The sequence below is a fragment of the Triturus cristatus genome, chromosome 4_1 (genome assembly GCF_964204655.1).
Source record: "Triturus cristatus chromosome 4_1, aTriCri1.1, whole genome shotgun sequence".
NCBI lineage: Eukaryota > Metazoa > Chordata > Amphibia > Caudata > Salamandridae > Triturus > Triturus cristatus.
Genome location: NC_140585.1, coordinates 1309304341 through 1309330661, shown reverse-complemented (window position 1 = coordinate 1309330661; position 26321 = coordinate 1309304341). Strand labels below are relative to the sequence as shown.

The following is a 26321-nucleotide window of genomic DNA, read 5'->3' as shown; positions in this document are numbered from 1 at the left end:
TTTAGAATATGGGATGCGTGCCCTCAATGGTAGAACAAAGGGAGATAAGGAAGGTATGTGCACATATGATAATGGTCATAATAGAAGCAGGATAGACTACGTTATTTGTAGTCTTAATCTTTGGCAGGGGGTTTGTGACATGGAAGTTAAGGGCAGGATAGAAAGTGATCACAACCCCCTCTGTGTGACCCACACTTGGTGGAAGCACACTCAGCCTTATCTACATGCTAGTAATGGGTTGCTCCCAGACATGGCGAATAATATGCGTAGATTGAAATGGCCCTCGGTGATGGCGAATGCAGCCTCCATGGATTTTATTGGGTCTGAAGTGGACAAAGCAATTGTTTCCATGGAATTAGCTAGTGCAACACTGCCAGGATCTAGGGCGATCACTGAAATCCATAACAATCTTTTCGCCACCCTAAAACCATACTTTATGAGAACATGTAAGGGTAATCGCACAGCTTCCTCTAAACCAGCAGGGTGGTTTAACAAACAGTGCAGGGCAGCCAGATTAACACTGGGTAATGCTATTAGAAGCAGGGACAGTGTAGCAATCAAAACTGCCAGGAAGCAATACAATACTAGCATTTTCTTGGCCAAAAAAGACTGGGATGAGAAGCATTGGGAGGAACTGAAGGAGGCTTCTGGAGCAAAGGATTCCAGGCTTTTCTGGAAGATAGTAAAGTGGGGCAGAGGCGGTACCCCAAACAAACCGGATAATAATGTTGCTGAATCCGATTGGGTGAATTACTTTAGGCCCCAATATGCTGAAACAAAGGAGTGGGGTGGTGGGGATGTAATCTTGGCTGTATTTCCTAAGGATGATCTGTTTTCCTCCAAGGAAGTTGAATTTGTAATTAGCTCCGTTCAAGGGGGTAGGGCCCCGGGATTAGACGGGATACCCTCGGACGTTTTTAAAAATGATAAAGATAGGTGGGGCAGATATGTGCTCCTATTGGGGAACGCAATTGCAAAGGGTGCGCAAGTCCCGGAACAGTGGAGGGGAGCCATCATTATACCCGTCCACAAAAAAGGAGATCGATCCCTTCCAGCTAACTACAGGCCCATAAGTTTGATTGCCACCGTCCAAAAAGTAATTGGGAAGATGGTGGTAAACAAACTTATGGACTGGGTGGACGAAAATGATTCTCTTTCCCCTTTTCAGGCAGGCTTTCGAAGGGCTACCAGTACCATCGACCAGGTGTTTCGCTTCACTATGCTACGGTGGGGGACGGTTCTTCTTGGTGGGGGCAGCCTGTATGTCGCTTTTGTCGACCTGCGGGCTGCCTTCGACCTAGTCCCAAGGGGTAAGCTCTGGGCAGTGTTAAGTAAGATAGGCATTCCCGCAGAATTGCTTACTTTGGTTATGAGGTTGCACGAATGCAATTTTGCCAAAGTACAGTGGGGGTCAAATGGCCAATCCTCTACTGACTTCCCTGTGGAGCGTGGGGTGCGCCAAGGTTGTGCAATGGCGCCCTTGCTCTTCACATTATATATCAATGGGATAGTCAGCAGGATGCAGGACGCTAGTGTGGATGCGCCTTCGTTGGCGGGCATCAGGGTTCCGATCCTGATGTTCGCTGACGACACTTTGATAATATCCAAAACCCCAGCTGGATTGCAACGGGCCCTGAATGTTTTTGATGACTTTTGCCAGGAGCATGGCCTGGAAGTAAACATAGGCAAGACCAAGCTGATGGCTTTCTCCCAAGGACAGAAGCCTCGCCCTACGATACACTTGAATAATATCGGGCTTGAGGTCGTAAGGGAGTTCACCTACTTAGGGGTACAAATCGCAAGTAATTATGGTTGGTCCCACCACATAGAAAAGGCGGTCCTGAAACATCAGCAAATATCGGGGGCCTTACGGGTGGAGCACAATAGATCCAAAACAAAACCCATAAAACCTGTCCTCGCTGTATACGATGCTAAGGCAATAGGATCGGCCTTATATGGGGCGGAGCTGTTTGGCTTTGACAACTTAACCTCATTACAGATAGCTGAGAACTGGTTTCTTAGGGGCATTACGGGATTGCCCCAGAGTACACCATTAATCCCCCTTAGTCTTGACCTGGGAAGAAGATCGGTAACCGACCGAGCCAGACTGCGTCCCATCTTATACTGGAGGCGACTTTGGTCCACCCCTGAAATTAGGCATTATGGGGAAGGCTTCCTGGCAATAATCAAGAGTGATACATTCCATAAAATATCATGGCTAAAAAACCTAAGGGTATTGCTAGGCGAACTAGGTCTTTCCAACCTTTGGGACAATCCGTCGGGGGAAGTGTTCCCAAGCAAAAATATACTTAAAGCACTATATTGGGAATGGATAGATGAGAGGCTTTGGAGAAGGGTTAAATCTGACTCAATGGAAGGTCGCTTTTTGGAAAGTAAAATGTGTCCTGCTTTAGAAAATTACTGGGACAGTATAACTGTTCCTATGGACAGAAAGTTGTTTTTCCAATTAAGATCTGGTTCCCTCCCGTTGAGAGATCTAACAGGCAGGTGGAAGAGTTTGAACACCCAGTGCTGCCCAGCATGCGGCGCAACTAAGGAAAGTGTGGGACACTTCCTATTTGCTTGTAAGGCTTATGCCTCCCCAAGAAGGGTCTGGTTAACCCCTATCTGCAAGAACCTTGGGACATCCAGTGCGGCTGAGGCACAGAGAATTATTTGCACTACTTCTGAGGAGCCTATTGTTATGGGAATAGCAAAGTACCTGGGGTGGGCTTGGTCCATTAGACGGAGAGCCCTTTCTGTTTCTCCTAATGTTTCTTGATTATGTTTTATTTGTATAATGTTTTGTTTTACAATGATTAAGCTTGCGCAACTGTTTTAATGTATTGAATGAAATGCCCTGATTAAGTGTGATGTTTTTATAATATGCATGTTGTGCTTTTATGAGTTTATAACTCGAATAAAGCCTTTTACTACTACATGTGCTCCTGAACGTGTCCTGGTGTCTGAAACTAACACCAGGATAAGGTCAGCATATTTCAGTGGGGCCCAACTTTCTGACAGGGTGGACGGTGTCTACCATGTGAAAATAGTGTGTGGGCACCGTCTACCAACATGTACCCCCAACCTGTGCCCTGCCTGTGCTTGACACGTTTCCACCTGACCAGTTTTTTTGGTGCATTTCTGTGTGTGGTTTTTTTTAGACCTTCAAGATATACCATACAGCAAACAACACATAAACTAAAACAGAACAGACCATGGCTATAAGGTTTGTAAATGCTTGTTAGCTCTGAAATGTAATTAGAATTGAAAATGTTTCAGTGATGGGAATGTGAGATATGAATTAAATCTCGCAGAGGTCTGTGGAAGTTGGAGTGGACTTCTCAGTGTGCCATTTACGACAGTTCTCTCCTTCGCGTTACTTCCCTCTGCTGTCTATTACTATGTTTTAATCACTTACACCCACAGCTTTCTGAAATCCCTCTATAGTCATGTCTCACACACTTCATCTCTATCCTCTTGATCCCTGTGTCCCTCTGCATGTACTTACTCACGTCAACCCCTTTTTCACAATTCGTTCTCCTACCTCATCCCCTTCCTACCCGCTCAAAGCTGTTATGTTTTGATTATGTTATGTTACTGTATTCTGTATCTCGCTCTACTGCCTTCTGTTCTCGCTCCACTCCTCCACATCAGCTTGAATTCTAGAGCATGGAGTTGTGGACGGAGAGCTGAGATGAGAGCGTAGGCGTTTCTCTGCTGTACTGGTGTTCTCAATATTAAATACTTTAAATCTAAGATTACCGTGTCCGACCCATCTTCACAAATGGCGACGAGGATGGGATTAAAGCCCTTGCATGGTTAGGAGCTGGATATGGAGCCATGCCCCATTCCTTCTATCTTGGTGAGAGGAAAGGCAGTGCACACCCCTCTCCTAACACAGAGTAATCAACCCGGTCGATATAAACACAGGTGAATACGGGCCCCACCACAGGCTGCTTCTAACACCAATAACTGCTTGAAATGACAGTGCTTTAATTCTGGGGTGTTTTCTTCCTCTCTGATTAAGGAGAAGAAGGAGGTAATTGAGAGAGTGTACTCTGTGTTAGTTGGGACTTGGAAGCCAGGAGTACCTTGCTACAATATTTGTTTTATCAGGGCACAAGTCAGGGGTACACGCGGGTGTACGACGTCCACCCATATTTTCACAGAGTTGACACTGTCCACCCTGCCAAGAAGTTGGGTTTCACTGTAAATTATGCTGAACTTTTCCCAGTGTAATTTTCAAACACCAGTACACATTCAGCAGTGCCTGCACGTTGTCTGCTTTCGATCTGCAACAATGTGCAGACGCGGAGGGGGCTTTCTTATTTCAGACTCCAGCTGGGCCCATAATAAAGGCCGGATTTGAAGGTTAATCAGGCCTCCTTTTGTTTATTCTCCTGGTGGAGAGCAGTCTGGAGTCTCACTTTTATGCTAATGCAGTGGATGGGAAACAAAGGTACACACCTTGTTAACACTTCACAGGTACCTACGAGATGCATGTTTTTGACTTTGTTCAGTCCCTGTATTCAAGATATGCAAGCACCATAAGAATGCCAGTTGTGTTAATCTTTCCCAGTATTTACATAAAATAAATTGCATTTATATACCTTTTACTACTCCTGACAAGGCATTGAAATGACAATTTAAATACCATTATTTTTTCTTTTATAGAGCTTCTCATCCCAATGCAGGTGGTCAGAGTATATACTATAATTCATATAAGTTTGCAAATCAGTGTACAGGATATTTTACATAACACAGTGGGGGTTACAAGGTGTAGGAAGTTATATATCATCCTTTGTAGTTCACTGTGCTATATTAGAAGGATTACAATGCAACTGCTAGTAACATAAGGATCTCTGTGTTCAAGCAGTAACCCACTTACCTATCCACATAAAATAAAACCTGTAAACTGCATGTTACATTGGGTGCTTTGTCTATGCAAGTTTGAGTCAAAACAGGGGCAAGACAAAACACAGATCTTTCCAGCAAGTTAATTAAGCTACAGCGTTATCTTACCATTATTACTCACTCAGATTTACTACCAACACACAGATCTCTGCAGCAGGTGCTGTATCCCCATAAGATATTTTAGAATTCAAGTTTTGCAAACTACTAAGCAGAACAAACTTACTGTCAGTTTTCCACTTGTTGCCAATTTCTTTGTGGCACAGTTAAAAAACAGTTGAGGCACAGATTTTGTGTCTGGGTTGCATCGCTTTTCTGGCCAACCCTGAGAAAAATCTATCTTGGGATTTTGAGTGCCAAATGTAAATCCAAAAATAGATGCCAGCACAAGGCGGCACATTACCCTGCCTTGTGTAACCTTATGTTAAATAGGCATTACATGAGTGGTGTTTGAGCGTTCTTCTGCATCCAACCATATATTTTGATGCAAACCCATATTTACAAGGACTAGTAAACATAGGTTTGCACCAAACTGGTGAGTCAACCTGAGGCTGGATTAGAAGGAGTAATATCTTTATTTCTCCTTCTTATTTCCTCTTTGTATATATGCTGCATTCTGCAGCACACAATGGCCTCATAGGATAGTTTTTGCATGGCCTTTTAAAAAGAAAGAAAAAAGAAAAAGAAAAAATAGTGCAAGGCAGCACAAAGCACTGCCTTGCATTTCTATGCATCGGGTAGGCATTACATGGGTGGTGCATTGGTGTTCCCGTACATCCACCCATATATTTTGTATACAAATAATATACACAGTCTTCTTAAGGTAAGCACAATAGCTTTACTTGAATCAGATCTCAAGTTCCACTTCCCTGTAAAAGAATCACGGTTATTCCCGATTTATGTGAGGGGGTATTCAAGCAAGGCCGCGCTAGTGAATTCAAGTCTTAGAAGATCGTGATGGCTTTGAGAAAGTCAAAGTGCCTCTGCACTGTAGCATGCCAGTCAGAGCAAGCCTAGTATTGGCGGTTCTGTATTCAGTCTTACCCTCTCTCACTGAAGTGGAGGTTCAGAGTGCCCTGGCATGCATCTGTGGCCCAACTATGAGCAGAATACTGGATGCTACGGTAGAGGCGGTAGGCATCCAAAGCTCCTCCACCTATATGTTTAGCCTCCCTGAATCCCGCGGCAGCAGGTCTTGGCTCCTCCTGAACTGTTGGGTAGTTAAATTGATGTTCTTCCTCAGTGCATAATAGCTTGCTTCTCCTTCACAGCTGCGCGCAGCTCCCAGGAAACTGCCCTCTCACATAACCACAGCACCACTCCTAGCATACAGGGTTTGTGACAGCACACACAAGAAAATGGCCCCCTTAGGTCACAGCATTGCACAGGGCAATGGCCCCATTCTCAATAGAGCAATGCTCCAGGGAAACAGCCCTCAATCATTACCACAGCCCCCACCTGCCATACGTGGTTCATGGGCAGCACACAGGTTTTTTGCATTAACTTTGTGCATTTTAGCCACTAAATGGACATCTTTTTTATTTCTCCTATTTCACATCAAAGGTCAATGTTTTTTTGTAACTCTTGGCACATGAGGTTAGTGTGTGGCTGGCAGCAGAGCCACATGAAACCCAAGTGTCAAATACATCCTATATGTAGCCTAGATTCTTATTTCTATATTCCAAGAAGGAGTGAGTGAGAGGTGATACAGGGTGTGCTCACCCTCGCAAACACCTAATAATATAAAAACAACAGAAGGGTACCCCTACCGTGCTTACCTTATTCCTCCATACCAGCCAAAGATGATCACCCTATGGTATTAAAAGAACTACTAACCTTCAGGAGGCTACTCAAGACTTGGCTGTTCGAGCAGTAGCAGCACTCCCCGCCCCCCCGCCAGCGTCGTGAGACCCTCACGGGTGACTAACAAATGTCTTGATTGATTGAGTGACCTTCTGAAATTCCAGGTGGCATGCTTCATTGTCCTCGTCCAAATACTGAGTGTATCTGGGCAGCCTCAACATTGATAGCCAAGGAAGCTCTTTGGTTATTGAGTGGGATCCTAGTCTAAAATAGTCTAGGGTGTCCTGAGGGTTAATTTTATTTTCAAAGGGCACCCCAATGGAGATAAAAACATGTGGGGATGCACTAAGGAAATTAGCATCCTTTGTATCGCTGGATCAACATGTTTGAGCCATCACACCAATGTGGCTAGGTGACTTATGTCAGGACCTCACAGGGATCCTGTTAGTATCTTATTTTTGTGCATTCAATTGGAACCTTCCATTCGCCATACTCATACATGGCATACATACCGACCTGGTTGGTCCCTATGGTCGCATTTTTTTAGTAGTGTCCTATTTAGAGCTTTTTGAGGGTAAGGAAGCAGGTGGACCTTGTAGTCAAACTTTCATAAAAGATCTCTCCCACCATTAACCTATTGTGTTCCTCCTTCTCCTGCATTCTAAATTCTTATTATACATGCTGCAACATTCAAACATAAGAGACAGATTTGCCTAAGATCACAGAATTTGGTCAAGATGGGATTGATTCCAGGTGTCCTACTTTAACATTGTTCATTCCAGCCGTTAGATGGACATATCTTTATTTCTCCTATTTTACATCAAAGGTTAATGCTTTGTCTTTAATTCCTGGCACATGAGGTTGAAACTTGGGTGGCAGGTCACTTTCAAATAAGGATTGTCTTGCATTATCCTGCTTGCTTCCCCATGACCCAAATATTTCAGTGTTGTGCAAAAGTATCAAAATGTATCACTCCACAACAAAAATGATTTAAAAACATTTGAAATGATGTGCTTTATTTATCAGTTCCAATCACCAAATGTTGAAGAGCGTTTTTTCTTGAAGGGAAGACAAGTTCCTTTTTTTAGCTCTGGAAATTCAAGAGCGCTGGTTATGGCTATGTTAAGTTTTGCCAAGTTGTTACCCTTCCAAGTTATGGGTTGTCTTGTTTTTTTCCCTTCTCACACCTATCTACTGCAGCAATGTTGCAAAGTTTACAATTTACTGTATTATACACAATAACACAGGTTAGCTTTGTTGTTATGATGCTCTTAGGTTTCGGAGACTGATGTTATTCAGAGCTATGCTATGTATGAAAGGAACGATCATGTGGGCCTACTAAGGGCTGGCTCCTTCAGGATGAGGCCACAGTGAATAGGTGAGCCCACAGGTCAGTGTTACTGTAAACAAGGATATGAAGTAGGCTGTCTCCATATTGGCAGTGTAACATGTCTAGGATATATAAAGTTCTTATTTACAGGCAGAGTCTAGTGTAGCTTCTGGTTACTGTCCATAGTTTCTGGTGTCTCTCGCTGTTCCTACATCTCCCCACTTGGGTAGTTGTTCTAAGCAAAGTAGTAATAGTTCCTTCTGAAGGCCAATATTTTCTTGAAAGTGCTAGTTGTGGCTAACACTGCATGTGCCTTTTTCTTGTGAGTTAACTTTGTCACCATTTCCTTTTCATCCTTGGATACTGTGCTGCTTACACTTAGTTTGAGGTGCAGCTGATACCTCTTACTTTGAAATGTATGGTCCATTCTTGGTGTGGGCATTCTGGTGGGACTGGCTCCATGGTGAGCTGTCAGGTTGCGCAGGTAAATGTGAGGGTGGTTTAGATATAGTTATACCAACAATAAGAACATGAGAGATGTCTGTTGCTAAATGTGGAGGTGACATTTTTGGGGGCAGTGTCTAATTTGTAAAAACATAAATGCAGACCCCTAAACTTTTTCTTATGGTCCTATTTCTGAATGCCTATGTTGCCATAACGTATTGCTTTCACTACCTACAATTGCTTAATGTTGCAGGCTCTTTTTTCACCCCCTTTTCTGCCTTCATTATTGTATTCTTATCTCCCTTTCTCCTTTCTTCCCTTTTTGTCTTTCTTTGTTGCTTTGGATCATGGTCAGTTGGTGAAAAATGAGCCCCAATCTCCTAAAATGAGTGCAGGTGGGAAAGGCGGAGTAAGAATACTTTGCATAAGAGAGTGGTCTCACCGCTAGAGAGTGCAGGCAGCTAAAGCTCTCACTTCTTCATGGAAATGTGCTACAAATGAAATTATGCCTGGTTGAGTAGGATGGCGGTGGAGTTTGTTCACTCCTTGAGTAAAGGAAGCTTCACGCTGACGAAAGGCAACATTCTTTTATGTGCAGCTTACAAGAGTGTGGGCCTAAATCAGGAGAGTTTGCATGTCTACTTGTAATGTGCTCAAATGTACTCACGATAGACCTGCTAAACATATATGTTAGGGCTTAAGATCTAATGTCACTTCTTGTGATTCCACTTCCTGTAAAGTGATGGCTTTTGATGCCACTTCCGGTGATATCAATTACTGTGATAGCACGTGTGATGTGCTGTGATGTCACTTGCATCCTGCCTTACTAGGTTTATCCTCTCACTTCTTTTTTTAGGACTAGTGTCCTGCAGTTTATTAAACCATGGCTTTCGCTTTCATCCAAGCCACTTTTTCCCTGAACCCAAACTTTGATGCACGGTTATCCTTTCACGACCCCTAAACATTGGCACGTTCTTATTGAAGACATTCTCTGTGGCTATTCCCCTGGAATCAAGACCTCCATAGTGACGATGTCTCCCTCGTTTCGATCCAATGTAATCCTCAGTCCTCAAGGGTGTAGTCTCCTTTGGGGCATCAGATGCAGTAGCACCAGGCCCAGAAGACTGAGGGGCCCACTGAAACTGGATTATTTCTGCATTTCATAGTTCAAACATTGGCAGGGTGGGGAGCTATTTCCTTCCTTGTACTAGGGTCCGTGACACACTAGCTAGCGGCTGACAGCCCTTCGTTCTTCCTCTTACAGCCTCTTCTCCATCACAAACTGTGCTCCCCTTCTGCCCTGCACCTGAGAGGCTTCTTCTTCCTGAACTCCCACCTCCACAACCCTCCCCACCACCACCTCCTTGCAGCAGTGGCGTAGCTAGACCTTTTGCCTCCTGCGTTTGTTGCCCAGCGATGGCTGCAGCTAAGAGTGAAGAGTGTGGGGGAGGGGCTGGCAGGCAGACGAGACGCCGTAAAACTCGTGCCGCCCGGGGCGGACCAGCCCTCCCACGCCCCCTCGCTGCGCCACTGCCGTCCAACCACTTCTCTCGCGAGAAGCCATCCGTCCAAACACCTGCTTGCTACTCCTGGCTAGCATTCGTAATGTTCCGGTTCCTCTCCAGTGATCTCAAGTGATTACGCATATTCCATTTTCAGTCTCACTACTTATTAATATATTATATCAGTTGTCCGCATCTCCACCACAGGCACCCAAATACAACCAGCAGGCACCCCTCCTCCAGTCCAAAAGTGACAGCTCCCTCCATGTCTCCTGCAGTGACGTCTGCAGGAGCTGCACCATCCTCGCGAAGTGGGAATGTTGGGTTGAAACTAATGCACTTAGACAGCAGAAACGGATCTGGAGTAATGCGAAGTTAAGAGGAGAAAATGTAGACTGTTGACCCTTGAACTCTACGCTGGAGTCGTGCTGTTGCCAGGCTTTCATCTAACACTGACTGGCGCACTCCAGGTGTGCTCCGAGCACTTTACAATCGGCAACTCCTTGACTAGAGCTGCCGGCTTCAGACATTGAGCTGACTCAGTAAACCTGCGCCCCCAGCCCCCCTTAAAAAAAATGAAAACAGAGATCGACCTGCCAGGAACTGGGTTGAGCATATTGGTGTGTCCATCTTATACAGACACACACGTGCGCTTACAGAAACACAATGTGCACGGAAAAATAGGTACATTCAAAGGCGTACGTGCGACTCGCCGTCATACTCATAGGCACTCACAGCCGCACATAGGCAGGAAATAGGTTAGGCACATAGGCGTGCACACACAACCTCAAATATGCGCTCGTGCACACAGATGTGCAAAGACAGGGACATAAACAATTACTCAGTCGTACATAAAGCACACACCAAACTCGGGCGCTAGCACACTCGTACCCCGCAATCAAACATGCAGTGACAGGAGACGATACTCAACAGTGAACTGCAGAGGTTTTCAACATCACCTCACGACTTCTCGTGGCTACATTGAGGCCAGGTCTATCAGACACTGCGCCTGCGCCTAGAAGCAGGCTAGAGAGTAAGCCACCCTCTGCCCTTCCAATGGTAACCCCCATCGACCCCCTTCTACCTCCAGTTGGCACGGCCAGTCGAGCTTACTTCGTCAGTTTGGGTGTCTGTCCACTTTCGTAATTACACGGCTTGTCACGCCATAGGCGTTTGTGGGTGCATACCGATCCCGTCGACCTTGATACCTAGAGTGGCACCAGGCATACAGGTTCCAGGCATACACGGCTATTTGGTTAGGGGGTTTCACAAAGACGCACAAAGAACGGAAACGCACCCACCCACTGTTCAGGGGCTCGGGCGGTTGATTCACCCACGGTCTCGCAGCCCCTTTCCAACAGCAGCATCCCGAAGTGCTGTGCCCAAAGCTCAGCATTACCTCTAGATCCGGTGTCGCTGCGCTCGCTCTACGCTTCTGTGACGCATCTGTAAAAGAGTGGAGCACAGCGCCGGCTCTGCGGTGAGTGTGTGTTTTCAGAGGGGTGCACACAACCACTGGCTCTGCGCTAGCGTGAATGTATTTTCAGAGCGGTGCACACAACCACTGGCTCTGCGCTAGCGTGAATATGTTCAGAGAGGGGTGCACACAACCACTAGTTCTTCACTAGCGTGAAAGTGTTTTCAGAGGGGTGCACTCAAACACTGACTCTGCGCTAGAGTGAATGTGTTTTTAGAGGCGTGCACACAACCAATGCCTCTGTGCTAGACTGAGTGTGTTTTCAGAGGTGTACACATGACCACTGGCTCTGCGCTAGACTGAATGTATTTTCAGAGGGTGCACACTCCCTCAGGCTCTGCGGTAGAGGGAATGTGTTTTGAGAGGGGTGCACACAGCCTTGGGCTCTGCGCTAGCGTGAATGTGTTTTGAGAGGGTGCACACAGCCTCAGGCTCTGCGGTAGAGTGAATGTGTTTTGAGAGCGGTGCACACAGCCTTGGCCCTGCGCTAGAGTGAATGTGTTTACTTAAGGGTGGGCACATCCACGGGCTCTGCGCTGGCGTGAATGAGTTTTGTGAGCAGTGCACACAGCCTCTAGGTATTAGCTCGTGTGAATGTGTTTTGAGGGGATCCCTCACAGCCTGGGTCTCTGTGCAGCGTGAGGGTGTTGTGCAGCACGTCACTTGTCTCGTTGCTTCTTCGATGTATCTATATAGATGGTGGCGCACAGACACTGACTGGCTCTCCCTTCGGTGAACACCCCTGCGGAGGAGCAGCGCAGCCGCCCTTGTGACGTAAGGGCTTGACCTTCGACTCTGAAGCTGGGGATCCGGGTTCGAGTCTTGGCGGGCTCGTACATCCTGAGTTTCTGGACAAATCACTTTATCTCCCTGTGCCTAAATATGAATGTGTCCCTCCGTAATGCAACTGTTGCCCATGTAGAGCGCTCTGATACTTAGTTTAGGGTCGAGTTTGCGCTATATGAAATGGCAAAACAATAACAATGGGGCATATTAACAAGCCAGGCGATAAAATTATCGCCGCTTTAGCGGCCGAAAACTGCCGCTAAAACGGCGATAATGGGCTTGATAATATGCTCTATGGAATTCCAATTGAAGCCCATGTTAAATGTGAAGGACATCTAACATGGGCTTCAATTGGAATTCCATAGAGCATATTATCAAGCCCATTATCGCCGTTTTAGCGGCGGTTTTCGGCCGCTAAAGCGGCGATAATTTTATCGCCTGGCTTGTTAATATGCCCCACTGTGAGCAAAGTACACCCCCTGCTCACCGCTTTGTGAATGTCTATGATGACATGTCCGGAAGGTTTTCGATGTCTGCATTTTGCTCACACACAGATATGCCCCTTTCGTTAACACCAGACGATCAATGACGTGTGGTCATTTCTTCATCACCTCAAGCACCACCCCTCCCGAGTGTCATCTACCACAACTCCCCTAAGCTCCTTCCACCCATCACTTCACGCTTCTTCTCGGCTCTATACATGCCAAACCTTCATTCCAAGAATCCCTTCCAAGTACCCCAATCACTCAGTCCACCTCCGCTTCATTTCCTCCTCCCTGCCTGTCTCTCCCGAGTCCGTCTGCTCTTCGGTTGCCCTTTCTCCCCACCATCAGTCCACAACCCTTCGCATCCCCCACCCCTCCATCACTCTACACATTACACAGCCCGCTCATCTCCCTCCGCCGACTCCCGCTGCATCTCGCTCTGTTATTCAGCCGAGTGTCAGATCCGGCTCCATTCCAACCCCTCTCGCCTCCCAATACCATCTTTCTCTCATCTCCTTCAGTTCGTCCCTCCTCCTCTCCACTACCCCGTTTCACTCAACCATTCTTCCCTCTGCAGCCAGCGTGTATTCGTCCAGCTCCCTTCCTTCAGCTCTCCTGCCGTTTCGTCTCTCTGTCGCCTCCCTCATCTCCACCCTTCCATTCCTGCACCTTCCCATCGTACCCACTTCCTCCGCCCTTCCCATCTCTCCACACCCAGTAACTCATTCCCTTCCTCATCCTTTTATACCCCTTCCATCAACCGTCCTTGGCGCCTCTCCGCTCTCCCTACGACCCCCTCGCCCTTTCCCCACCCCATCTTCACGCCCTCTTTTTCCCCGCCACCCCTCATTTTCCCTTCGTTCCACCACCTAGATCCCCTCACAGCTCTCCCTGTGCGGCGCGATCCCTTATTGTATAATTCCAATGCTGTCACAGCCCTCTAATCTATGAAACAGAAATGTGGTTGTACCGTCCGGTAATCCATTGTGTCGGTGTCTGAAGTTGTCACATGCTTTGCGGAGAATAACGCTGAGGGGCTTATTTACAAGCCCCGTCCGCCACCAGTGCGCCACTTTTAACGTGGACAAAAGTGACGTAGGGGCTGCGCAAGGGGCTTGTAAATAAGACGCCACACAGCAGGCACGTTATCAGACCTAGTCGGCGGTGTGTTGGCGTCTGCCACGGGCTGGTGTCGCTGTGTGGCAGGAAGATACCAGTTTGCGCGTCACGGCCCCAGGGTGTGTTCCTTCTGCAGGAAGAACTGTGTCCCCCCGCGAGAGTCTGGCACAGAGCCACGTGCCGGAAATGCACCACCAGCCGCCTGGCGCGACCCTGCTGCGGTGTGAAAAGGGTGCCATGTAATGTGATTCATACACACCAGCTCAGGGTCCGAGGCGCGGGTCCACCAATGTCAGGTGTTACCCCTCGCAGTGCAGGTCTCGGTGAAGTACGCACCAGAAATACCACGCGAAGAGCATTCCTCCTGCAAACAAGCGAAGAGCAGGTCTCCAGCATACACCAGAAACATCCCACGAATAGCAGGTCTCCAATCACCGCCAGAAACACCCTGTGAATATCGGGGCTCCTACCAGTGCCGGAAACATCCCACGAATAGCAGGTCTCTCCCACCAAAAATAGAAAGACCTCGCAAAGATCTTGGTCGCAGGTCTACCAACACCAGAACACACCCCGCGAAAAGCAGATCCCCTGTTAGCACAAGAAAAATCACACCAAGAACAGAGCTGCCACCAACACCAGATACACCTCGGGATGACCAGATCCACCAACACCAGTGAACACCCTGTGAAGAGGAAGCCTCCCGCCAGCACCAGAAAAGTCACACGAAGAACAGAGCTTTTTCCAACACCAGAAAACCCCCAGGAAGAGAAGATATACTAACACCAGAAAACACCGCATGAAGGGCAGGGCTCCCACCAACACCAGAAACACTTAAAAAAGAACAGGGCTCCGGCCAACACCCGAAAACATCAGGGTCCCCACCAAACACCAGAAACACCCCGCTATAGCAGGGCTCCAACAAACAGCAGGACACAACATGCTGAGCTCCTTCCACCACCAGGTCAACTGCGGCATGGATGGTTCCCACCAACACAATGAAACAGAGCTGAGAGAACAGGGCTACTGACCATGTAGGACCTTGATACTCAAGGTACGGCCCGGGGGTAGCATGCAGCACTCCTGGCCTTTACACGCGGCCCCCTGGTGTCCAGAAGCACTCAGCTGCTGAAGCAAACACTAGAGAGGGGGGTTTCTTCTGTGGCAGGAGATGGCGCCAATGAAGTGTGCGTGAAATGTGTCAGATGCAAGTGAAGTGGTGCAAACAGGTGAGGGAGAACCCCTAAGCCCTCCAAAAAAGACCCTAGGGTCAACATATGATTATAGCAAGCCTGTGCATACGCTAAAATTCAAATACTCAATTAGACATTAGTACACATTCTTCACAGAATTGAAAGGTACATGTATCATACAAAGGAGATCAAAACAGTGTGGTTGTGATTATCTTGTCTCCTTTAATCCGAACAATTGCCCAGCCAACACGTGTTACGTCTTGGGAAGTACCCCACGGCTTCGTCAGGGCATGTGGCAATACTTGAAGATCTCAAGGGCTCTCCGCCAGTTTTAATTTCGTTCCGGCTGGCAAGTAGATAAAACCTTCTCTAACGATGTCCTGATAAGGGACGCAGATCCATAGTTATATATGATATCCTGAATGTGGTGTTCAAGTAACAAATAAGGAAATGTCGTAGCACTCAGAGTGTGGGAACGGAGACAGCGAGTATGCTGGCCGTAATGAACACCGCTCCAAGGTTCAGAATGAACCCGGATTAAGTATTGCCACAAGCCCTGAAGAAGTCGTGGGGTACTTACCCAGACGAAACACAAATTGGCTAGGCAATTGTTCAGACTAAAGGGACAAGATAATCACGACCACACCGTTTTGATCTCCTTCGTATGATACATGTACCTTTCAATTCTCTGAAGAACGTGTACTAATGTCTCATTGGGTATTAGAATTTTAGCGTCTGCACAGGCTTGCTATAAACACTGTGCTGCTGTTTACTAAAGAGATGCTAATAATAAAAAATATGTTGAATAAACAGGCAAACATCTATTTAAAGGTTAATTGGTGTCAAAGAAAGGAAGTAACTATTGAGTCCTATACCACTTAACTTTAGGAGCACTTCCATTTTTTAAAGCCATCTTGCAGCAAAAGTGTAAAACTATGAAAATGTATCAAATTCAAAAAGGGCATTTAATTAATATGGAGAACCTTTTCACTTTAGTGCATCAGATGATATCAGTGCATTGAGAAGTATTATTTTAAAAGTGATGGTTTTCAAACATGAATTTGGAAACATTAATTCTTCCCCTCAACCTGACAACAATGTCAATGGTGAACTAAAGAGGCACATTAGTTGTTATGTTATATCTTTGGGTTCCTATTGCATAAGCAAAACATTATTGTTTATTAAACCAAACACAGGAGGTGGTTTTGTAGAGTGTGCAAACTGAAGTCCTGTATTTCTAGGTCCTTGTATATGAGATAATGAAGAAAAAGGCGGAAAAGTGAAATTAAACTATTGCCTAGGATCACACAATTTGGTAAAGTGGGGAAGCCAAGGATTAATCCCATGTTTTCTGGCTTCACATTGTGCAATTCAGCAACTAGATGTATATGCTTTCTATTTGGCATCAATACGGCCCTCGTCGCATCACAGACCGGTTACATCACAGACCACACCTTTTGACCCCTGGGAAAATGTTTGCGAGTACCCATGGTATAGGACATCACACGCAGGGCACTGCCAATGCAATGAGTGGTCACTTGCAAGAATGCCATGGGTCGTGTGCAAGCAAGGGAAATGCCCCCATGTCAGCTGTTGGGTAGCAAATACTGCAATTATCAGAGCTGAATGGGCACACCAGGGCTCTGGGTCCCTGTGCCACTGCACCTGCTGCACCATTGGTAGCTATGCCCCAGCCTACACCAAAAGACATAAACGGCACAGCGTCCTACCAGCACCAGGAAACACATGGTGGAGAGTTCCTCTTAACATCAGAGGGCGCCTCGGGCCTAGCTCATGCGGACCGCAGCAGAAACTCCCGACAAAAGGCAACAGACTCTACCTGCAACTCCTACCGACACCAGGGAACAGGCACTACACGCAGAACTTCTACAGACATCAGAGCTCCCACATGTAGAGCTCCCACAGACACTTGGAGTCAATCAAGCGCAGAGCTTCTACAACCACAAGGGGACAGACATCACATGCAGAGCTGCTACCGACACAATAAGACACCTCTGCAGAGCTCCTAGAGACATCAGGGAACAGACACCACATCCAGACCTCCTACAGACACCAGGAAACAGACACTACAACCAGAGCTCCTCCAGAAATCAGGGGACAGACACCACATGCAGAGCTCCTACCAACACAATAAGAAACCTATGCAGAGCTCCTATAGACATCAGGGGACAGACACCATATGCAGGGCTCCTACCGACACAATAAGACACCGATGCAGAGCTCCTATAGACATCAGGGGAAAGACACCACATGCAGACCTCCTACAGACACCAGGAAACAGACACTACAACCAGGGCTCCTACAGACATCAGGGGACAGACACCACATTCAGAGCTTCTACCAAAACAAATAAGCACCAGCGTCAAAGCTCCTAATGTCACCTGTGGGAAACACAAATGTCAAGCTCCTACAGACACCACATGCAGAACTTCCACAGACACGAGGGTACAGATACCATGTGCAGAACTCCTACCCCCACAATATGGCACCATCTGCAGAAATCCTACCGCCACACAGAGCTGCTACAGACACACCAGGGGGCAGACATCACATGCAGAGCTCCTACCGATACCAGAAACAGAGACTACATGCAGAGCAGAGACACCTGGGGGGAGACACCACTTGCAGGGCAGGGACACATACAACATCAAAAGGTGCCACAAGGTGAGCAGGTGCACCAGGGCACACCATGAACAGGGCAGTTCTCTTACTGACACCAATGAACGGCACGCAGGGACTCTACCAACAACAGTGCACCGTGCGCAGGGACTTACCAACACCAGGGCATCACACACAGGGTCTCTACCAACATCAGGGCACCGCGCACAGGGACTTACCAACACCAGAGCACTGCACGCAGGGACTCTACCAACATCAGGGCACCGCACACAGGAACTAACCAACACCAGGGCACCACGCGCAGGGACTCTACCAACATCAGGGCACCGCACGCAGGGACTTACCAACACTTGGGCACTGCGCGCAGGGACTCTACCAACACCAGGTACCGCACGGAGGGACTCTACCAACACCAGTGCACCGTGCGCAGAGACTCTACGGACACCAGAAGACACACAATTGATGGATGGAATGCAGAACAAATCAAAACATTCACCTCTAAACGAGAGATCTGGGTTAAATCCATCATTCTTTTGCTCACCATGCCACCCCAGTTTAGACCTGGCTATATGCAAATCAGTCTTGACCCTGTGCCTCTTTTAGCCAGGATAGCTTGATTCCAGTGGCACAATGAGCCCAGGACCCAGTTTTTAGCCAGGATAGCTTGATTCCAGCAGCACAGTGATCCCAGTACCCAGTTTTTATCCAGGATAGCTTGATTCCAGTGGTACAGTGAGCCAGGGCACCGCGCACAGGGACTTACTAACAACAGGGCACCATGTGCAGGGACTCTACCAACACCAGGGCACCGCACGCAGGGACTCTACCAACACCAGTGCACCGCGCAAGGGACTCAATTACACCAGTGCACCGCACGCAGGGACTCTACCAACGCCAGGGCACCGCTCGCAGGGGGTCTACCAACACCAGCGCACCGCATGCAGGAACTTACCAACACCAGGGCACCACATGCAGGGACTCTACTAACACAAGGGCACCGCACGCAGGGACTTACTAACACCAGGGCAATGCATGCAGGGGCTCTACCAACACCAGGGCACTGCTCGCAGGGACTCTACCAACACCAAGGCAACGCACACAGGGACTTACTAACACCAGGGCACCGCATGCAGGGACTCTGCCAACATCAGGGCACCGGGCGCAGGGACTTACTAACACCAGGGCACCACATGGATGGACTCTACCAACAGCAGGGCACCGCATGGATGGACACTACCAACACTAGGGCATCGCACGCAGGGACTCTACCAACACCAGGGCACCACGCGCAGGAACTCTACCAACATCAGGGCACCACGCACAGGGACTCTACTAACACCAGGGCACCACACGCAGGGACTTACTAACACCAGGGCACCACTTGCAGGGACTCTACCAACACCGGGGCACTGCGCGCAGGGACATACTAACACTGGGGAACCACGCGCAGGGAGTCTACCAACACAAGCGCACCACAGGCGGGGAGTCTCAACACCAGGGCACCGTGCGCAGGGATTTACTAACACCAGGGCACCGCGCGCAGGGACTCTACCAACACCAGGGCACCGCTCGCATGGTGTCTACCAACACCAGCGCACCCCACGCAGGGACTTACCAACACCAGGGCATCACAAGCAGAGACTCTACTAACACAAGGGCACCACACACAGGGACTTACTAACACCAGAGAGATGCAAGCAGGGACTCTACCAACACTAGGGCACTGCTTGCAGGGACTCTACCAACACCAGGGCACCGCACGCAGGGACTTACTAACACCAGGGCACCGCGCACAGGGAGTTAACAACACCAGGGCACCGCACGCAGGGACTCTACTAACACAAGGGCACTGCAAGCAGAGACTTACTAACACCAGGGCAACACATGCAGGAACTCTACCAACACCAGGGCACCGCACACGGGGACTTACCAACATCAGGGCACCGCATGCAGGGAGTCTACCACCACCAGGGCACTACACACAGGGACATACTAACACCAGGACACTGAATGCAGGGACTCTGCCAACACCAGGGCACCGCGTGCAGGGACTCTTATCAACACCAGGTAACCGCACGCAATGACTCTACCAACACCATGGCACCGCACGCAGGGACTCTACCAACACCAGGGCACCGCACGCAAGGACTCTACCAACATCAGGGAAATGCATGCAGGGACTCTACCAACACCAGGGCACGACGCACAGGGACTCTACCAACACCAGGTAACCGTGCGCAGTGACTTACTAACACAAGGGCTCCACATGCAGGGACTCTACCAACACCAGGTAACCGTGCGCAGGGACTCTACCAACACCAGGTAACCGTGCGCAGGGACTCTACCAACACCAGGTCTCCACGCACAGGGACTCTACCAACACCAGGTAACCGTGCGCAGGGACTCTACCAACACCAGGTAACCGTGCGCAGGGACTCTACCAACACCAGGGCACCGCATGCAGCCAGGGCTCCTAACACCTCTAATGCACCACAAAGAGTATCCAACAAAGTTGTACCACTTTCAGCAGTGTTCCTACCTGCACCAGGGATATCGCGTGGAGAGCACCTGCCAACTCAAATGAGCACCAGCCGAGGAGCAGGGCACCTGATAACACCATGACACACCTCATGGAAAGTTCCTATCAACACAAGGGAACAGCACTTGTAGAACCGGACACCTAATACCAAGACAACGCACACACGGGGTGCTACCAGCACACGACGACAGACACACATAGCAGTCCGAGGACCCGCCCCTGCCAGCACCAACAGCACAAAACACTCAGCGCTTCTACCGCACGAGCGAACACCACAGGGAAAGAGGCGCGAGGACAGGAAACACCAAGTGACGTCGCACGCAGATAACATCCCAAGGACGCGCTGCGTGAAGTGCGGCACCTATTAGTACCAGGGCACGCTCCATGCAGAGCACGTCTCCTACCAACAGCATGACAGAGCACATACTGGACAGGTTACCGTCCATCACACGATGGCACCACACAGACACGGACTGCCACCAGCATCGGAGCACGCTGCGCCCACTCCTGACCTGCTGCAAACACATTGGGTCCCGCATACAGTGCAGGGCCCCTAATAACACCAAGGGCACCATCCTGAGATCCGGGCTCATATCAGTGACGGGGGGCACCGCATGTGGAGCAGAGCTCGAGCCAACACCAGGGGGCACGGCTTGCAAAGCTGGACTCATGCCAACACTGTGGGCACCGCGTGCAGTGCAGGGGCCCGGATGACACCAAGGGCACCACCTTGAGATCAACGCTCATATCAGTGACGTGGGTACCACATTCAGTGCAGGGCCCCTAGTAATGACACCAATGGCGCCCCTTAGAAATCAGGACTCAAATCAGTGACTGGGGCACCATTTGAGGAGAAGGGTTCGTGCGAACACCAGGGGGCACGGCTTACAGAGCTGGGCTCCCACCAACACCGTGGGCACACCATGCAGTGCCACTAATGAACCCAGGGGCACCATCTAGAGATAAGGGCTCATAACAGTGACGGGGGCACCACATGTAGAGCAGGGCTCAGTTCAACACCAGGGGGCATGGCTTGCAGAGCAGCGTTTATACCAACCCGGGGGCACCGGATGCAGGGTTCCTATAAAAGCAGGGGCCTAAACACCAAATGGACACCATAACAGAACCCCCCAAAACGGAAATACACGTTAAAAGCCCCTGCACGGCTCGTGCCAATACCCTAGCACACTTCCACAACGCTACAAAGAGAGCAGGCCTCCGTACAATATCAGGGCACACTCAATTCTGAACCATGCTCCTACCAGCGCAAGGGCGCCCCAACGCATGGTTCCAGCCAACTCAGACAGAGTTCTTTACATACGAGGACACACCGTAGGCACAAAAACACCAGAGGAAACCACACGCAGAGCAGCCTCCCAACTACAGCACGACGCACAGCGTGTACGGCATGTCTTCCCTGCACAGCGCGTACGCCAGAGACCATGGCGGCTGTCAGAATCGATGCACGCGCAAACAGAGTGTAACTCCTGAGAACAACTTGGGCACACAGTGGCGTCACGCAAAATAATGGGGCCCCTGCAGAAACGGAAGAGGGACCCCTGAGTCTCTTGGGATGACTGCCCCCCCCCCCCCCCCATGAGACTTACGGCCGCCTGGGGAGTTGCCCCTCCACCATACCTGAGCCGCATGGGATGCAGGAGCCTCCGTCATGCCCCTTTGGATACCACAAGGTAAGCAGCGATCTCTCAAAACAGAGTTCCTTCTAGAACACTAAGCACCACAAGGAAAGCACGGCTCTTCTAAGCCGTGGAGTTGACAAAGAAAGCAAGGCTCCTTCTACACCTTGTAATCCATAGGTAAAGTAGCGCTGTGTCCAAACTGTGGTACCACAAGGGAAGCAGGGCTCTTTCGAAGCATTGTAATCCGTAGGTAAAGTATGGCTGCTTCCAAACTTTGCGCACCACACAGGAAGCAGGGCTCCTTCTTATCCTTAGACACCACAAAGGAGGCAGGGCTCCTTCTAAGCCTTGGTCACCACAAAGAAAGCAGGGCTCCTTCTCATCCTTGGACACCACAAAGGAAGCAGGTCTCCTTCTAAGCCTTAGTCACCACAAAGGAAGCAGGGCTCCTTCTAAGCCTTGGTCACCCCAAAGGAAGCAGGGCTCCTTCTTATCTTTGGACACCACAAAGGAAGCAGGGCTTCTTCTTAACCTTGGACACCACAAAGGAAGCAGGGCTCCTTCTAAGCCTTGGTCACCACAAAGGAAGCAGGGCTCCTTCTCATCCTTGGACACCACAAAGGAAGCAGGTCTCCTTCTAAGCCTTAGTCACCACAAAGGAAGCAGGGCTCCTTCTAATCCTTGGTCACCACAAAGGAAGCAAGGCTCCTTCTTATCTTTGGACACCACAAAGGAAGCAGGGTTTCTTCTTAACCTTGGACACCACAAAGGAAGCAGGGCTCCTTCTAAGCCTTGGTCACCACAAAGGAAGCAGGGCTCCTTTTTATCCTTAGACACCACAAGGGAAACAGGGCTCATTCTAAGCCTTGGTCACCACAAGGGACGCAGGGCTCCTTGTTCACCTTATAATCCATAGGTAAAGTAGGGCAGCTTCCAATCTTTGGGCACCACAAAGGAAGCAGGGCTCCGTCTAAAACTTGATCACCACAAGGGAAGCAGAGCTCTTTCTAAGCCTTGGACCCCACAAGTGAAGCGGGGATCCTTCCAGCACCCTGGACACTACATGCCGGCAGGAACTCTAATATTATAGCTTCAGCGGGCCCCTTATGGGAGTTACAGCTGTGTTGTGCCTGTGTGCGCGAACCTAGCGTGAGAGCGACGAGGCGCCGAGCGACCAGCCATCGCCGTGAATAGATTGTAGGAATGTGAGGAAAAGCTCGGGCTGATACAGAGCAGATCAAACGTAGAGCTCCCTAACTCTGGCGGACACAACCACTCAAGCAGGGCCTCCAACAAATCCAGGAGAAGTCACCTTCGGGACTCCCACCAACAGCTCTAGGCGCTATAAAGAAATCCTTGATTCTACCAAAACCAGTGGATGCCAAATGTAGTGCATGCGGAGTGGGACCGCCAACCACAGGAGACATACCCGCAGAGCAGGGATGCAAATAACACCGGAGAGACACAACATACACAGGACAGCTTTCACCGACGCCAGAGGAGAAAATATATAGCGCCGCGTTCCTGCCAACACAAGGAGCTAGCACAGTCATCGCATGGCTCCAAGGAACAAAAGAGGGCAACTCACTAAGTGAGGGCTCCTGCTAACACAAGGGGAGGCACCACTGCGTTCACTGCAGGACTGCTGATAACACCAGGGCACCCCCACATTTATAACCGCGGGGTACCCCCACATTCACAACAGGGCTCCTGCGGCACCAGTAAACAGCTCACTCAGCGCAGAAGGGAAGACATCAAGGCGTTCACTGCGGGTCTGCTGATAACACCAGGGGACCCCATATTCAGAGAGAGGACCCCAGCATTTGTCGCAGGGCAATTGTAAATTCCAGGAGCAACACATTCATCGCAGCGCTCCTGCTAACACCAAGAACCCCCACATTTATCGCAGGACTCGTTCTAGCACTAGGGGATCCCCACATTCGCCGAAGGGCTCCTGCTAACAAGAGAGGACCCCCACATTTATCGCAGAGCCCCTGCTAACCCAAGAGTACCCCCACATTTCTCGCAGTGCTCCTGTTCAACATTTGGGGCACCCACGTTTCTCGCAGGGCGCCTGTTAACCCGAGACCCCCCCCCCCCCTCCCCCCCCACACACACATTTATCACAGAGCTCCTGCTAACACCAAGAGCCCACACGTGCATGGCACGGTCCCACTACCACAAGGGGGGGGGGGGCACATCCAGGGCAAGGGTCCCGCTGATATTAAATTATATCGGCCTGCCCCGAGGAGTCAAGTTTAGGAATGAAGACTCCTGCGCTCAGGAAAGTGTGAACAAATGTTTCAACGCACCTGGGACACACTCACTAGTGGACAGTGCGCTTTCAAGCACATGTCCCCACTGACTGATGGGAGACGATTCCGGCCCTCCTTGTATGCCGTGGCCCAGCCCCCTCAGCGAGCAGAGGAAGCGATCTGATACCGCTCTGCTTATTAGCATAGAACAAGCACTCCATGCCCGTGTATTATACGCTGAGGATGTTCTCTTTCACGCAAAGAACGTAGATCTGTATATCTCAGGGATGACATCATCCTCCCGTATTATGATGTGCGTGTACCATATATATATATATATATATATAAATATAAATATATATATATATATATATATATATATATTCTTTTTTCTATAGATTTTTAAAATAGACAGTAGCCCTAATCCACCAACCTTTCCAAATTATGTCTCTCTGCAGCATTCTAAAGGGGGGGGGGGGGGGAGTTGTTAGAATGCCTGTGCCATGTTTGGCATTCTGTTGCGCGCCACTTGAAATGTTCAAGTCTGAGGGAAAGGCCAAAAGACGGCCTCTGAATAAAGAAAGGAGTGCAGTAAGTCTCGCGCCATACCGTGGAGGGATATTAAATGTTGAGGACTCAATCCCTATGTGAGGCATCGCAGCGCCAGGGCAAGACGTAAGTTGGCGCCCGTGCAGTGTATGTGACTGCCATATTAAGAGCAGCTCACCTGCAGCGCCGTGGAGCAGGCTGGCCGCGCCAACCAGCGCCCGTGCGTGGACCCCCTCACCGTTTCTAGACTCCTCACACAGACGCGGAAGAATCTCATTGATATACACCCACCGCCCTCATAAGCCACAATGCAAACTTTCATCACTCACCAGGCGAAATCTCGGTAAGCCGGAAGTTAGTCCACAAAAATATATCCAGAACTCAAAGGCACAATCCATCATGGTGAACTTCATGGCGAGGGGGTCGCCGACATCACTGCAGTCGTCACTACTGGACCATTGACAGCCAGGTGCAGCCGCAACACCCGGACGGTAGGTTTAAGAAAACTCTGCGCAGTGTCCAGGGCTCAATCCAAGCACAGCAAACACACACGGAATCTGGCGAAGAAGTGTCCAGCGGGGAGGGGCAGTGAACGCCAGCCGAGGGTCCACGAGAAAGAAAGGGCAGTGAACGCCAGCCGAGGGTCCACGAGAAGGAAGGGGCAGTGAACGACAGGCGAGAGTCCACACATGGAGAGTGAAGCCAGAAGAGAAGGCAGTATGCACCCCAAAAGCAGGAATATCACAAGCGCCTGGAGAGAGGAACAGGGGCTTCTGTGTGCAAGGCGAGTAAGGCAGGTGAACTACTGAAAGGGCTGCACTCCTGCATAGGAATTGTAGCTGCACAGGAATTCGGAGACGGTCCAGAGAGAACTGAAGTGTGTGTGTGGTGAAGCAGATGTAACAGACCTCAGGATCCTGCCTTGGTCTCCTGCACGAAATACCCCCTCAGAGAGTGGGCTGTACTGTGAGCGGTGTCATCAATAACTGATAATATTCAGCTGTGTGCCCTCCCTTGCTCCTTCGAGATGTTTAAATCGGGCTCGCACTGAAGAGATCCAAACGCGGGTCCGGAAAATATGTTGTAGGGAAACAAAAACAAAGAAAATACAATAAAATGCGCTGCTACTGAACTCCGGAGCGCCGTTAAGACTGGAGGCAACAGGGAGCTCTCTCTGGCAGGACCAGGCGGCCGCTCCCCGCGCAGGCACTGTGTGGAGGCAGGAGGCAGGCTGCAGGCTCGGTGCGCGTCTCTCTCTCTCTGCAGCCTGCTCGCAGCTCTGCTCCGTCACTCTGGTGTGCAGAGCAGCAGCGGCGGCAGCTTGTAGACAGCGCAGGTCCGGCCCGCAGCGCCACGCGTTCTGCTGTGGGAGTGAGCAGGAAGCGCAGGCTGGCCTGGGCTGCCGGTGCGGGCACAGGCGCGGCCTGCAGCCCTGCTTACTGCCCGAGTCCGACCTGTCTGTCACCGCTGCACGGGCTCTGTCCAACGTGACCCTGAAATGTACTCAGTCTGCACTAATGCTGTTCTTACAGGCTCGGCCTATAGCCCTGCTTACTGCCCGACCTGTCTGTCACCGCTGCACGGGCTCTGTCCAACGTGACCCTGAAATGCACTCAGTCTGCCCTATTACTGTTCTTACAGGCTCGGC

At 49.6% G+C, this 26321-nt stretch overlaps 1 protein-coding gene across 1 annotated transcript in view; it reads right to left on the bottom strand.

Moving 5' to 3' along the window:
• Nucleotides 1–25970, bottom strand: part of BRINP3 (BMP/retinoic acid inducible neural specific 3) — an 845680-nt gene extending 819710 nt beyond the window's left edge. Inside the window, exon 1 of the mRNA XM_085654808.1 lies at nucleotides 25003–25970. The gene's annotated coding sequence lies outside the window, so the exon portion shown is untranslated. The remainder of the gene's footprint in view (nucleotides 1–25002) is intronic.
• Nucleotides 25971–26321: the final 351 nt, after the last annotated feature.